Source organism: Thalassophryne amazonica, chromosome 11, assembly GCF_902500255.1.
Source record: "Thalassophryne amazonica chromosome 11, fThaAma1.1, whole genome shotgun sequence".
NCBI lineage: Eukaryota > Metazoa > Chordata > Actinopteri > Batrachoidiformes > Batrachoididae > Thalassophryne > Thalassophryne amazonica.
The window spans coordinates 51,272,601-51,289,784 of NC_047113.1; the positions used below are offsets into that span (position 1 = coordinate 51,272,601).

The 17,184-nt window shown below is 38.2% G+C and overlaps 1 protein-coding gene across 1 annotated transcript in view; it reads left to right on the top strand.

The window, feature by feature from the left end:
* The first annotated feature begins 726 nt into the window (after positions 1-726).
* Positions 727-17,184, top strand: part of pdzd11 (PDZ domain containing 11) — a 33,897-nt gene continuing 17,439 nt past the window's right edge. Inside the window, exons 1-2 of the mRNA XM_034181636.1 lie at positions 727-737; positions 1,600-1,607. The gene's annotated coding sequence lies outside the window, so the exon portion shown is untranslated. The remainder of the gene's footprint in view (positions 738-1,599; positions 1,608-17,184) is intronic.

Sequence of the window (17,184 nt, forward strand, 5' to 3'; positions counted from 1 at the left end):
AATCAGCTTTGTTTCTGATGTAACCATGCAATCACATTAAAGAAAAATTGGCTGTTCTACTTTTTTAAAACAATTCAGCTAGAAGGTTTATAATTTATGTAAACCAATTTATTTATTTGTCTGATTAGGTCAAAGGGTGTGAGCAGAAAACATTTTCAAACTATTTTTGACAGTGACAAAAGTGCAAATTCAGCACTTTTTCCAATATGTTTCCATGTAAAAAAAAAAAAAGGGGTTATAGTGTGTGGTTTAAATTTGCTGCGCACAAATTAAAGCAAGTCATGCTCAAAACTCTTATCAAAAGCGTCTTTGTGGATGAAGCCACTGACAGCAGGTGCCGAGAGCCTGGAACAGAGAATGAAATGACACTGTTGAAGCTTTTTGCTGCACAAACAAACAGTGACAGACACATCCAGGCACGCTGGCTGCAGTTTTTCTCAGACAAGTTAATGCAGAAAAGGATGAGCTTTGGGTGTCTCTTGTCATTACTATATGTTTTTAAAAAGTAGATAAACTGGTAAATTATTCTAACATTTGCCTGTAAGCGAAACACAGTTTTTAAGAGACAGGTTGGGACATATCATTCACAGTTGCCAGGTTTTTCCCATTTTATTAGAAATGGCACGGGATATTACACACATTATCTGCAAGGGACTGAAAACTTACATTGAGCAACAACAAAAATTCCACTTAGCAGAAGCTACCATCTGTTTCTTGTTCGACTTGATTTGACATCAGTTGGACTGTTTATTTTGGAGTTTGTTGGGGTTTTTTTTGTCCTCAGTTTTTAGGACAAGCCTTTAGGGACTGAACAAGTTCACTCTTACTACATGAATTTTTAACAGATTAAGTAAGCCAGCTCCGTTGCTCAAAAGGAATGTGGTAGAAACGTTCCCATGGACTACGGTTTTTTTCCAAAAGGAAACGTGTCACACCACTCTTGTAAGCACATGTTTGGACAAATCTAATGGTCATGAAATGTATAAGGATCTGTTACCACATGAAATAAGCATTCACCATGGAGTAAAAAAAAAATAAATCACACATTTAAAAATGCACAACAGAAAAGAAGTAGTTCTATTATTAACAACTTTGACTCCCAACATGTGGGTCACAACCCACTAGTGGGCTGGCAATGTACTGCAAATGGACCTTGATGGGTCATTAAGTTTTTTGTTTGTTTGTTTGTTTGTTTTTTAAACACACACACCTTACAGATGAGGACAAAATGGTTATCTTAAAAAAAGTACTTTGGAAATTTTTGAACAGCACAAGGAATTTTCAACGCGGCATTTCTAAGCATCCTAGTTTTATTTTGGATGCTTACATTCTTGGACTTGCACACAGAAACACACACACACACACACACACACACACACACACACACACACACACACACACACACACACACACACACACACACACATATATAACTACCAGGGTCAAAATTATTAGACTACTCTGATGTTAAGAGTCAATTGTGTGTCCTTTTTTGCTGGATAACAGCCTGCAGTCATTCTAGTATTCAACAAGTCTTGGACATGACTCTTGAGGAATCCCAGCCCATTCTTCTCACATGAATCTTTCAAGCTCCTCCAGACTTAATGGTGTTCTGGCATGGACCTTGGTCTTCAGTTCACACCTACAGACTTTCAGTGGGAATCAAGTCAGAGCCGTCAAAGAACAGTCAATAACATTCACTTTGGTCTTCTGGAGGTAGTTCTTCACCTGGAGTAATGTATGTTTTGGGTCATTATCATGTTGGAAGACAAAGCAATAACCCAGACCCAGTTTTTGCTGCGGACTGCTTCAGATTTTCTTTCAGAGTCTTCATACATCCTTCTTTCTTCATGATTCCTTCCACCTTGAGGAGATTTCCAGTTCCAGACACACTGAAGCAACCCCACAGCATAATACTCGCATCTCTGTGTTTCACTGTAGTGATAGAGTTCTTTGGGTTATATGTCTCTCACTTCTTTCTCCAAACATAAGGAACGTCTCGCTGGCCAAAGAACATATTGTTTCATATTATCTGACCAAAAGACATGCTTCCAGTATGCATAATCCTTCTCTGGGTTGTCCTTAGTGTACTTCACCCTGGCTTGAAGGTGTCTCTTCTACAGAAGTGGACTTTTTCTTAATCTGCAATGTCGCAGTCCATTCCTGTCCAGGACTCTAGTGATTGTCTTCTTTGAGACTACAATTCCCAACTTAGCTAAGTCATTCACTAGTGTCCTGGCAGTTGTTCTGGGGTCTTTAGACACGATTCTCTCATTTTCTTTCCAGGGTCTTTGAAATCTTTCACTTCCTACCTTTGCCAGGATTGTTGTGTACTGTGTGGCGCATTTAATTTCTTGATACTTGTTAACTCAGTGATATAGCTCCTTCTCCTGCTTTGTGAGCATCAACAGTTATTTTTTCTCAAGTCCAAACTGATTTATTTTGATGCTTTCTAAAGTGACAGTTTAGACCCTGACTGAAATTTTTATACTGTGTGTACATTGGAAGATAACCCTCAGTTTTAACTTGATTTTACAAGCTGTGAGCATTACAATGTTAAAACATCATTGCACACCAGTGGTTTGTGCTATGGCTCAACAGATCAGGTCAGTTATTAAGGGGTTAATAGGTTTGACCCTGGTAGTTTTTGTATTTTGCAAAAATAAAACTAGAATGTTTAGAAATGCTGTGTTGGAAATTCTTTCCTCTGTTAAAAATGGCATTTGGGAAAATTTTGAGGAAAATGTTAAATTACATAGCGAGACTAATAATTTTGTCCTTGTCTGTAGACTTGTTTATTATAATTGAAAATTATGATTTTAGGTGAGCCCCAGAAGATTTTCAGACTTCAAGGTGGATCGTAAGCTTGAATTTGGGAATGGGTGGGTGGGTTAAAAAAAAGGGCCTTTCAGCATTGTTTTTCATATCTCATCTTCCATCTGCTTTGAATGTTGCACACTGTTTCACACAGTCTCGACAGCATGAGGAAAAACCGGATACCAGGACATAACGATAAGCCGTGCCAATTCTGTCAGCTATATTGCAATCACTTCAAGTAGTTTGGCAATGAAAACTATAATTATAAAGAGGACAGTTACAATTGTTTAGAAATGTATTAGCTAATAAAATACAGTTGCTTGCATTTTCCAGAGTATAAGTTGCACCTGTCAAAAAATGCTTCTTAAAGAGGAAATAAAACCCATATACAACAGAGTACTGTATGTCACACCTTTTTCTCTGTATTATCAGCCCTTAAATTTGGGATTTACTTTTCATTATTAGCATTTATTCTTTTATTATTACCGTTTATTTTGTTTTATGCTTTGATTCCTGTGACTCACGTCCTGAAAAATATTGCATATATGTTGTGTTTAAGCATAGAGTAAAAAAAAAAAAAAAGAACAAAGTATCTGGCTGTTGTTACTCATCTTAAATACCTTTGTGCAATTATACAAAAGTTCCCCCTGGGCTCAGAAATGGATTGTTCTGCCGTGGGTTTCGAGAGAAGTGTCCTTTCAACTTTACTGTCGAAACCGTTCCCATACCTTTGGCAACATATTGCCAAGACACAACACGGCTGTGATAAGAGCACTTTGAAATCTGATAAAGCCTGTCCCAGATTTTGCATGCTATGACAAGAAATCCTTGTGCAGTGACCTTGAAGGGCCTGAAACTGATCACATTCAGTTGTTATATAAACAGATACAAGCGTTTTTATATTCCAAGCCTATTTGACTTGTGTATTAATGAAAAACTATGAAATCATTAAAAACATGGCCCAATAGGCACTAATGCAGTATTTCTCAAACTTTTTCAAACCAAGGACCAATTATCCAATAATAAATCTCACAGACCACATAACACTCCATATAAATAATACAACCCCATTTCCACTGAAGTTGGGATGTTGCGTGAAATGTAAATAAAAACAGAATACAATGATTTGCAAATCCTCTTCAACCTATTTTCAGTTGAATACACCACAAAGACAAGATATTTAATGTTCAAAATGATAGACTTTTTGTTTTTGTGCAAATATTTGCTCATTTTGAAATGGATGCCTGCAACACATTAAAAAAAAAAGATGGGACAGGGGCAACAAAAGACTGGAAAAGTTGATGAATGCTCAAAGAACACCTGTTTAGAACATTCCACAGCTGAACAGGTTAATTGGAAACAGGTGAGTGTCATGATTGGGTATAAAAGGAGCATACCCAAAAGGCTCAGCTGTTCACAAGTAAAGATGGGGTGAGGATCACCACTTTGTGAACAACTGCGTGAAAGAAATAGTCCAACAGTTTAAGAACAATGTTTCTCAACGTTCAGTTGCAAGGAATTTAGGGATTCCATCATCTACAGTCCATAATATAGTCAGAAGATTCAGACAATCTGGAAAACTTTCTACACGTAAGTGACAAGGCTGAAAACCAACAATGAATGCCCGTGACCTGCATTAAAAACCGACATCATTGTGTAAAAGATCTTACCGCGTGGGCTCAGGAACACTTCAGAAAGCCACTGTCAGTTAACACAGTTTGTCGCTACATCTACAAGTGCAAGTTAAAACTCTACCATGCAAAGTGAAAGCCATACATCAACAACATCTAGAATCGCTGCCGCCTTCTCTGGACCTGAGCTGATTTGAAATGGACAGACACAAAGTGTAAAAGTGTGCTGTGGTCTGATGAGTCCACATTTCAAATTGTTTTTGGAAATCATGGACATCGTGTCCTCCAGACAAAAGAGGAAAAAGACCATCCAGATTGTTACCAGCGCTAAGTTCAAAAGCCAACATCTGTGATGCTCTGGGGGTGTGTCAGTGCCCAAGGCATGGACAACTTACACATCTATGATGGCATCATCAATGCTGAAAGGTACATCCAGGTTTTGGAGCAACACATACCGCCATCCAAGCAACGTCTTTTTCAGGGATGTCCCTGGTTATTTCAGCAACACAATGTCAAGCCAGGTGATGTAACACAGTGGTAAACATACCACTGTCCCAGCTTTTTTGAAATGTGTTGCAGGCATCCATTTCAAAATGAGCAAATATTTGCTCAAAAACAATAAAGTTTATCAGTTTGAACATTAAATATCTTGTCTTTGTGGTGTATTCAATTGAATATAAGTTGAACAGGATTTGCAAATCATTGTATTCTGTCATTTACATTTTACACAATGTCCCAACTTAATTGGAATTGGGGTTGTAGGTGTGCTTATCACTCCAACAATAAGTCCCTTTGACTTCTCCCTTTTTTCATATGGTGTCACCATAAATTACAACCTAGTATTGTCTTCATACTGCCTGAAAATAATAGTCTGTTTTTCCTTTAAAAGTTTGCTAACCAAGATTTTTGAACTTTTGGTTTTCTTGCCTGGCTAGCTGATATTACAGATGTTACCATAAGCTAGAATGAGGAGCTATTGTAATGGCTAGACTATACTCACAGAATGGCTATGCCCATCATATTGTAGCTTATATCATATTGTTACAGAAAAAACTACTGATTGTAAACAATATCAGATTTTCATTAAAGAATAAATAAATAAAAATTAGATCGCATTTCACGCCTCTAAATATGTGTCTGCATAAAGACTGAACACTGTACGCATGTGTGGTGTTGAATGAAAATGATGTGTGATAAAACACCTTTATGTCATCATTCATGTTGAAGGTGTCATCATATTAAGAGGTAACTTTTAATAGGGTAATTAATAACTTTCAAAATTAATAAGACTGAACTGATATTGCTATGGTCATGTAGTGACTACACTGCATTGCAGTTGTGTTTTTGACTCCTCCCACTTGCTCCCCTTAGGACTCAGACTCATGTTCTCCAGCTTGGGAGGCAGACACACTGACCAGTTGGCTTTGGCCTGAGTGGCCAGAGTGTCCTCTGGCTGTAAGTGGAGTGAGGCCTAATGACTACCATAGGCACAGACTCCTGCTTGCCTCTGCCACAGTCAAGTAGGTGACATTTTTGGTTATTGAACACAACAAATCTGAAGATCATGAAAATTGTGACGATGGAGAAATGTCACCATGCTTTAATGAGCAACAATTAAGTTGAATGGGTAAACTTTATAATAAGGCTACAAAGAAATGATCTTACTGCACAAATGGTGATTCACAATTCACCATGAATTAGGTTGGTTTATTGTGTGTTTTGATGCAATAAATAAATAAAAATCTAAAAATATCAAACTCAGGTAAGCTCAGGGTTTTTCAGAGTTTATTACGCCTCCAAGGACACAATAAAATCATTATTTATTTGTCTGTCTGTCAGCAGGATTATGTCAAAACCACTACACAGATTAACAAAATTTTCACCACATATAGATATTAGGCCATGGAAGACTCCATTAAATTTTGGAGGTGTTCCAGATTCTGGATCAAGATTTCACTGTATATAGGCTTTGAAGGATGACGCAAAAAAGGAAAAAAAAAAAAAAACTACTTTATGGATTCTCATCAAATTTGCACAATAGATGCATATTAGGCCATGGAAGACTCCACTGAATTTTGGCAGTGATCCAGATCCAAATTGGCGGATGTCAGAAATGTCAGATTGCTTTTGTTGATTTATTTGCTGTTTGTTCGGGGAATGAATATTGCAATGAGAGGACCTCACCCATTTGGCCAGGGTGGTGATCTCCAACACCCACCCGACCCAAGTTGTCCAGTCTTTCCTTATTTGATAGTCTGTAGTACCTATAGGAAGTGAACGTAGTATGTAACACTGTTGGGGTCGTAACATCACAACAGGCAATCATTTTGGAGCTGGTGACAAGAAGATGGGAATATCCATAGCAGAGAAGTGGAATTTATTTCTACATCCAAGCTTTCTGTATTTGATTGCCGGCCTTGTGGGTATAGTTGTTGTGGTCTGGATGGTATTTGAAGAAACGATAAGACTGATATAGGCCCTGAGGCTCGTTGGTGCCCATGCTTATTGTTCAATTCGGTAGTGTGAACTAGATGAGAATCTGCGGCTGCTCCTGGAGAGGACACCAGCCCAACTCAGGTTACTTCCACAGCTGACGCCAGTACCTATTCACAACTGGATGAACTCAGACAATGCAGATGAGGTGTCTTGTTCAAGGACGGTTGGTAAAATGGTTAAATTTCTTTTAATAATATGCAGGGCTACTGAATAACCTCTCTCTTGGATTAACTGGCTGTTTGAGTAGCCTCTAAGAGTCTGGCAGACTATTTTAATTGAAAGAGATTCATTTGGCACCAGAGTGGCTGAATAAAACATTATCTAACTTCTCAAGGACGGTCTGTTTTTTTGTGTGTGTGTCAGTGACTAATGCTTCTGTCAACATATAAAGGTGTTTGAATACAGCTGTCTGGAGCTTTGCATCTTTCCTTTGTTTTTCTGCTGTCTGTTGTGTCTGAATTTGTTCAACTTATCACCATCACAGTCAATTTGCTCGTTATTTGAATCTTTGTCTTGTTTAAAACAGCTACATTTAAGCACATAATTTACAACAGGCATAGGAAGATAGTATGATTGGGAATTAATCCATGTCAACATATTGGCAGCCTGATTACTTATTGTATTCACTGAGCTACCTGCTCTGCAGCAATCCTGCAGTTATAGCTAATGATGCTGTGGTTTGGATGCCATATGACTGCTATGATAAAGTGTAATTGATCAAAAGTTGTCATTCTCCATCACCTGCCATCTGATACACAATGTGTCATGTCAGTATGTCAGCCAGTAACATATGTTTTACAATCCATGTAAGCCTCATCATTTGCAAATCCAATTTTTATACAGTTCTGGATTTTTTTTAAATAATTTAATGATTCGACTGACATTTAGATTAATTCATTTTATTTATATAGCACCAAATCACAATTTTCACTCCAAGGTGCTTCACAAGGGTAAGGTCTAATCTTACCAACCCCCTTGAGCAACCACATAGGAAAGAGTGGTAAAAAAAAAAAAAAAACCTCCCTCAAGTCTTTTATGAGGAAGAAACATCAAGCAGACCAGACTCAGAGAGCTGAGCCACTGCTTAGACTATTTAGTGCAGCGAATAACTGAAAAAAATGCTACAAATGGTGATGCAAGCACCAAATTTGGCACACATACTCCTTAGACATTACTCTTTTAAAAATGCTGGGTACCCACATGAACTTTCAATAGGCGGCCAAGAAGGGGTCAATTGAAGTATTACAAAGGGGTCAAAATTTAAAAATGCTCTAATCATATTGAAAGGTATTCCATATTATTTGTCTGATCATAAAGGTTCCAAAAAGGTATATTTTGGATTATCTGTGAATGAATGTTCTGGAGTTATGGGGTAAAAACAGCAAGAACACTGAGAAAGGTCAATTTCAGTTTGTACAGGGGTCAAAAGTTAAAGTTGCTCCAATTTTGGTAAAAAAGTGATGCAAATTATTAGTTGGGTGAATACGGTTTTAAAAAGGAATAGTTTGCATCATGTATCATGCTTAGTTAGAGCTGGTTGAGCTAATAGGATTAATAAATGTCATAGTTTTGACTGTGTTGCGTGCTTGGTTTGCAAAGTAAAAATTAAACAATATCAGCATCCATTGGATTCTATGACATGTGACATATGATACCCTGTAACATGATAACTAAGCATGATACATGATGCAAACTATTCCTTTTTAAAACCGTATTCACCCAACTAATAATTTGCATCACTTTTTTACCAAAATTGGAGCAACTTTAACTTTTGACCCCTGTAGAAATTGAAATTGACCTTTGTCACTGTTCTTGCTGTTTTTACCCCATAACTCTGGAACATTCATTCACAGATAGTCCAAACTATACCTTTTTGGAATCTTTATGATAAGACAAATAATATGGAATACCTTTCAATATGATTGGAGCATTTTTAAATTTTGACCCCTGTGTAATACTTCAATTGACCCCTTCTTGGCCGCCTATTGAAGGTTCATGTGGGTACCCGGCATTTTTAAAAGAGTAATGTCTAAGGAGTATGTGTGCCAAATTTGGTGATTGCATCACCATTTGAAGGATCCCTCAGTAAATATTCACTTATTTGCTGCACTAATTGTAACAATAAGAAAGATCATACACAGTACAATAAAGAATTTCCAAACATGCAAAACAAGAGAACAAAGTCCGATTATAGTTCTTTAGTTGTTATTGCCCAAAAGTCTTCCAAGATGGAATGAATGTTTGTATGAATGATGAGTCCTTTACCAAACCAATAGCTATGTTTGGAAGAAGACAGCTAATCAGCCATCCCAGGCTAAGTAAAATTTTTGAAGTTACTGGAAAAAACCCAAACACACAAACGAGTTGCGCTGTGTAATAATCTCAATAATTTGGGATTTATCTGTGTTGTTGGAGTGTACTTAGCATTATTACTTATTATCAGCATTTATTCTATTATTATTGGTGTTCATTTTGTTTAGTGTTTTGATTCGTGGGAAAGACCAATATAGTTATAATTACCATTACTAATAACAAACTTGGGATTTTTACCCGAGGCCACAATACGGCCATTGGGTATTGCGAAGGTGTTGCATCTGTCCATCAGTCCGTGCTCATCATAACTCCAATCCTATTACTGCTAGGGTCTTCAGATTCACAGGGAACATTCTTGGGACACAGAACTTGGACAAGTTCAAAGATGGCTAACCTTGACCTATTTTAAGAAGTCAAAAGGTCACATTCTAGTTCCTATTGTTATGCTCATACGGCCGAGGGTATTTTAGCATTATGTTATATTTCAGTATATTTCATTGGATTATTTGTTAGAGGGCCTCCAAAACTAGTAAAATAAATAACACACGTAACTTATCCTATGGAAAAGGTAAAGGAAAAATAAAATTAAGTCTGATGAATTGATCAGAGCAAATCAATGTGCTCTTTGTTGGTCTTTTCTCTTGTGGTTAAGTCTAGATGGTCGAAAATACTGCGCAGCTCTTTTTATAGATTTGTCAAAGGCATTTGATACAGTCGATCATGCTGTCCTGGTATATAGACTCCACAAGATTGGGATATCTAACCGGGCCTTAAACTGGTTCTCCAATTATTTATCAGAGAGAACGCAGTGTGTTCAGGCTTCCGGGTCTTTTTCTTCTTTCCTCCCCATGCAAAAGGGAGTACCTCAAGGCTCTGTACTGGGGCCTTTGTTGTTTACAATTTATGTAAATAATCTTTGCGATAATTCGTCTGATGCTGCATCACATTTTTATGCTGATGACACTGTAATTTACTGTTTCACTTCCTCAGCCTTAAAATCATTAGAGTTGTTGCAGTCGGCCTTTGACATTGTTCAGCTCCATTTGAAACAGCTCAAGTTGGTGCTGAATGCAGACAAATCAAAGACTATGCTGTTTTCAAATGGCAAGCAGCTTCCATTTACCCTTCCTAAGTTGTCAACCATTTATGGAGCAGAAATTGAAACGGTCACATCTTACAAATACTTGGGCATCGTAATTGATGAGAACTTGTCTTTTAAATCGCATATTGATAAACTTGTTTTTAAACTGAAATTGAAGCTGGGTTTCTTTTTTAGAAATAAATCATGTTTTCATTGCAAGCTAGAAAAAACTGATCACCACAGTCTTTCTGCCCTTGTTGGACTATGGAGACTTGCTTTTTATGAATGCTTCTCATCAGTTTTTATTGAAACTGGATGCTGTATACCATTGTGCATTACGTTTTATTACTGGCTGCAGTTATCGTGTACATCACTGGTCATTATATGCCGCTGCACATTGTTCATCCTTGTCTGTTCATAGACACTCTCATTGGCTGATTTTTATCTATAGATGTATTCTTGGACTTCTGCCTTCATATTTGTGTTCATATATGTGTAGAAACCTCAGCGCTTATGGCCTGCGCTCTCAGAACGTTATACTGATGCAGGTCCCAAGAGTCAGAACTGAAGTGGGCAAAAAAAGGCTTTTAAAGTTGCTGCCCCGTCCACATGGAACATTTTGCAGGACCTCAAATTGATACATCTTGTAACTTTGGGACAATTTAAAACAATCATAAAGGACAGAGAGTTAAGGACAGTTGGACTGTGTAATTGCGTTTTGTAACTATGTATTGCATTTCTGTTTTTCGAATGTGTGTGTTTTGTGTTTGATGTAACTACTTTGCTTTCGTGTTGCCATCTTGGCCAGGTCACTCTTGAAAAAGAGGTTTTAATCTCAATGAGTTTTTTACCTGGATAATAAAGGTAGAAAAAAAAAGTACCCTTAAGGCTTTCTTTCTGGGTCCAAATGTGGCTTTGGTTGCATTAAAATAAATGAAATCTTAATGTACAGTGCATCCAGAAAGTATTCACAGCACTTCACTTTTTTCTTCATTTTGTTATATTACAGCCTTATTCCAAAATGGATGAAATTAATTTTTCCCCTCAAAATTCTACACATAATACCCCTTAGTGACAATGTGATTTTTTTTTTCTTTTGAGATTTTGTAAAATATATTAAAATAATAATAATAATAATGAAAAAAGCTAAGAAATCATGTGTACATAAGTATTCACAGCCTTTGCCATGAAACTCAAAATTGAACTCAGGTGCATCCTGTTTCCACTGATCATCCTTGAGACATTTCTACATCTTAATTGGACTTCGCCTGGGGTAAATTCAGTTTTGGACATGATTTGGAAAGACACACACCTGTCTACATATAAGGTTCCACAGTTGACAGTGCATGTCAGAGCACAAACCAAGCATGAAGTCAAAGGAATTTTCTGTAGAACACAAGAGAAAGGATTGTCTCGAGGCACAAATCTGGGGAAGGGTACAGAAACATTTCTGCTGCTGTGAAGGTTCCAGTGAACACAGTGGCCTCCATCATCCATAAATGGAAGAAGTTTGGATCCACCAGGACTCTTCCTGGAGCTGGCTGTCCATCTAAACTAATCGGGGAGAAGGACCTTAGTTAGGGAGGTGACCAAGAATCCGATGGTCACTCTGTCAGAGCTCCAGCATTACTCTGTGGAGAGAGGAGAACCTTCCAGAAGGACAAACATCTCTGCAGCAATCCACCAATCAGGTCTTCATGGTAGAGTGGCCAGACGGAAGCCACTCCTTAGTAAAAGGCACATGGCAGCCTGCCTGGAGTTTGTCAAAAGGCACCTTGAAGGACTCTCAGACCATGAGAAAAAAAATTCTCTGGTCTGATGAGACAAAAATTGAACCTTTTGGCGTGAATGCCAGGAGTCATGTTTGGAGGAAACCAGGCACCATCCCTACAGTGAAGCGTGGTGGCAGCATCATGCTGTGGGGATGTTTTTCAGCGGCAGGAACTGGGAGACTAGTCAGGATTGAGGGAAGGTGAATGCAGCAATGTACAGAGACATCCCTGGATGAAAACCTGCTCCAGACTGCTTTTTTCCTCAGACTGGGGTGACGGTTCATCTTTCAGCAGGATAATTACCCTAAGCACACAGCCAAGATATCAAAGGAGTGGCTTGAACCTGATGGAGCTTTGAGAGGTGCTGCAAAGAGGAATGGACAAAACTGCCCAAAGATAGGTGCGCCAAGCTTGTGGCATCATGTTCAAGAAGACTTGAGGCTGTAATTCAGAGGTCTCAAACTGATTCCAGAAAGGGCCAAGAGGGTGCAGGTTTTCTTTGCAACCACCCACTCCACCAGGTGGTTTCAGTTAATCACTGAAATCACCTAGTGGACTTGGTTACAAAGAAAACCTGCACCCTCTTGGCCTTTTCTGGAATCAGTTTAAGACTTCTGCTGTAATTGCTGCCAAAGATGCAGCGACAAAGTATTGAGCAAAAGGTGTGAATACTTATATACATGCGATTTGTTATTTATTTTTAATAAATTTGGAAAAAATTCAAATGAAACAATTTTCATGTTGTCATTATGGTGTGTTGTGAGTAGAATTTTGAGGGGAAAAAAATAAGGCTGTAACATAAAATGCGGAAAAATGTGAAGCGCTGTGAATACTCTCCAGATGCGCCGTGTAACGTTATTGTGAGAAATGAGAACAGCGCTGCTCATTGGCTCTTTTTTTTCACATATTTGGTTGTTTTCAGGAATTACACGTCGTTGAGTGCTCTGCAGAAAGTGGCACTAACCGCTAGTTTTGTTCTAACGGTAAGATGCACAAAGTGTTAAAGATGACAAGAACATATTCGAAAAGCCAAGTAAGACAAGCAGGCACAGGTTTGAAATGTCTTGTTGTATCGTGAGAATAGAGCAATCAGGGACGCCTGCGGTTGACTTCTCCTCCCTTTAGGGAATCAAAGAACCTTTTTGTATTTGCACTTGGACTAATATTTAATGCGAGATCCATATCACAGTAAAGACAGCACCCATAGTTAAGCAACACCGAACACAGATGCACATGCAATTCATATTATGAAATAGCAAAAATCCTTCCATTCATCCTTAAATTTGACATCAGTTTTCACCCCCATCCTTTATCCTGTCAGCAAGCTGCAATTTAAGTTTTCATGAAATAATTTCCAGACATTTGATCCTCTTGTGATCTTGTTTATCTTTTCTTGCAACAAGCAAAAAAAGCTTTAACTGAACTCATATTTAACACACACACACACACACACACACACACACACACACACACACACACACACACACACACACACACACACACACATATATATAAAATCAAGAACTCTACTTGATTAAAAAAAACTACAGATGAGAAAGTGAAACTTTCACTGTGCACTCACTGATTAAAGACAAACTCTTAAAACAAAGATATAACAATGCTTCTGACAGATTCATTAAGTTAAACATACAAAAAACATCTTATCTGCTAAATGAAACAATAAATTTACCTTTAACCACTTGGGTAGATTTGGTGCTGCGTGTGCCTTTTTTCTTGCATCCCACTTCCACAGTGAAGAGTGAAACCCGTGGATGGAATTAAAATGATCTGTCATGAATGGGTGAGCAATCAGGGGGTGGAACCTGTGCAGAGGGAGGAGGGAACTAACAAAGAGTACAACTACATCAGTAGGATGTATCATGAGTAATATTCTAAATACTCGGAGTAGCATGCAAACCATGTAGAAAAAAGACAGAGTGGGTTCTAATTAGTACTTGGACAACACAGGGCTGTGTGTGGCTCTCCAAGTAGAGTTGCGTAATAAGGAAGGACATCTGGCAAAACCAGTGCCAAATCCCAATGCAGTTCTGTAGCCCCGAAAGACAACTCTGTGACAAAGTCTTTGGAGCACATGGCACTATACAAACTAATACAAACAAAATGTTTTCCACACTACTTTACAAAAATGTTCCTCAAAGTGACAAGTTTTCTCAATTTGCATGGTTGACACTCTGAACACTCGGAAATCAAATGAAACACTCATTTGCTGAATCAACAATCCCCAACAAACAGCTCTTTGTTGCAGCATTCTGCAACAAAGGTGAACAGACCTGTGATTAACAATGTCTCATTATGTACCTCAAAGCACATTGTGCCGAGGGTTTGAACCAAACTTAAAACCTTTCTGTGTGGAGTTTGAATCTTCTCTCACTGCAAATGCACACCAAAGTCTGAGGTGCAGTATTCAAACAGAAAAACATACCACACACTTAACATAACCCCCATTTAAGTTCTTTTAATCATCAAGTTTACCTTTGTTTTAGTGAGTTGTCATCTGGGTTATCTGCTGTACAAACATTTGTACAGATGTTTTCTGAGCGCTTGTTCCCTGGGGTGTGGCGCTTCACGTTACATGCACCAGGTGTAACCAGAGCTGGACTGGGGAAATTTTTCAGGCCGGGCATTTTTAACCAAGACCAGGCCACCACCAGGTATCGAAGGGGAAAAAAATTAAGCCTGCTGTGACAGTATGTTTTTTTTTTTTGGTCCCTTAACCGATCACTGTGCACCAGGAGACACATACATTTTAACACTATAAGAAGCATTATGAAAAGTTCTCCTGAAATACAGTTATCATAGGCTTATCAAAAGTACGATCTATTGACAGTAGGTCACATTACTTTTTAGACATAATAAGCCATCATTTCATTCAGCCTTGTTACTTAAATTTAGAAATACAAATTATATAAAAACATTTGTTATAGAAATACTGTAGGCTATACTATAAATAATATATCATTACTTGTGCGATACAATTCATCATATAAAGCAAGAAATGACTGGATGACTGGACCAATGACTGGATACAAAGGTTGAACTTTTGAAACTGCAATACATAAAAAGGCCACAAGATGGAGACAGTTGTCTATCTCACTACAAGCTACAAGTAACATCAAGGATTTATTTTATTACCAATTTGTGTTGCTAATCAACTTGGAGAATGACTCAATTTAAAGTAAAATGTTAGGTATGTGAAATTATGCCAGGACTTGGGAAAATACATTTTAGACAGGGACGCCGTTACTTTACTGATTACTCAATTGTAAAAGTAACTAAGTTAGATTACTAGTTACTTTTTAGTTACTTTACCCAGCTGCCCACAACAACCCTCTGCAACCTCAACATGACAATGATACTTGTTTTGCCAAAACTCACTTTATAGTCACCCTTTCTTGACTTCAATGAAAATATATACTTGTTTTATAAAAAGTAAAATAAAGACCTCTTTCTTGACCTCATATTTAACTGTTGACAGCACTGTAACAGTAAAACTTGTAATTTCTAACCTACATTGTTAATAAATGTAACTATTAAATTCTTTCTAACATTTTTCTAACATTTAAATTTTCTCTAAACATTTTACTTGTCGAAATTATTATTATTTTAAGTAGTATTAGTAGTTGTAGTAAAAAAAGGCTTCAAAACTGGACCTTTAATCTAGGGGTGTTGTGAGGGGGGGACATCCTTGCCCCATTCCCCCATTCCATCTGGATTCACCCCTGCTTTGGCGTTTGAGCACAAAGAATGGATAACATTTATTTATGCAGAAAACATGACAAAATTTACAGGTAAGAAAGTTTTATTGCATTTTCACATCATGTGCTCCCCAGAAAGAGAGTTTAGGTGCATTTGAGTGGAAAATAGTGTTAGTTGTTGATGCGTCGCGGAGGATCAGCCGTTTTAACGTGCAGATACGGAGCAGGTCAGCTCATCTCTAAATAAAGGAGAAAAAAAGCATAAAAATGTATTTGTAAAACTCAGTGCAGGTCTGCTGTTATCGTGCTTTAAGAGGTGAGGACGACTCGTAGCTGCTACAAAAAAAAACAAGAAAAAAAAACAACGCGGATGAAAGGGGGGAGGGGGGGTGTGGATCGGGAGGTCTGGGCGGTTTTGCCTGAGCTGCTGCCCCCGCGACCCGACTTCGGATAAAGTGGTAGAAAATGGATGGATGGATGGATGGAAGGATGAAAAGCTCACAGCTCGCTTTACTTCGTAAAAAAAAAAAAAAAAAAAATCCGCAGGCCAGTAGGCCATCAGGCCACCGGGCAAATGCCGGTGCATTGATAATAGATTGCCACAGGCTGTCAGTGCAGAATGCACAACAACAATATATCATCAGACAGGGAAAATAAATGAAAGAAGAAAACCAGTACACCAATGCTGCTATCTAATTCCATAATTTTGTAACACTGACAAGGTACAAACACCTGCTGACAAGAACCTTCATCTCCACCATCTCCACAATGGAGAACCTGCATGTCAACGGTGCAAGAAAGACATAAATAAAGTGGTGCTTAGGTATGGTGCTAAAAAAAAAAGAATAAAAAGAATACCCCATCACTACCACCACCTAAATAAATTCAAGTCTCTAACAAACAATGTTTTATTTTTCCGCACCTGTCAGTTTAAATGGAAAGGAATTGCTGCTGTGTTTGTCTATATATGTGGCCCTGCAACAGACTGGTGGCCTGTCCAGGGTATACCCCGCCTCACACCCTATGACTGCTGGAATAGGCTCCAGCTCACTGATTAACAGCAGACAGAATGAGTTCATGACTGAAATCACCTGGTGGAGTTGGAGGTTACAAACAAACCTGCACCCTCTTTTCCCTTTCTGGAGTCAGGTTGACACCTATGACATCACGATCATTTCGACTGCTTTCTACAGTGTTATAAAATTCGGGCACTTTGAGGATGTTTGACATGAAAACACAGTTAAATATAAGTGGAAAAGGTAGACTCAAAACCAGGTGTGCACAATGTTCCCTTCTAGGAGTGTTTGTTATGTGTTTACAGCCTTTGCGTCACCTGCCAAAACTCCCTGGAATTATTC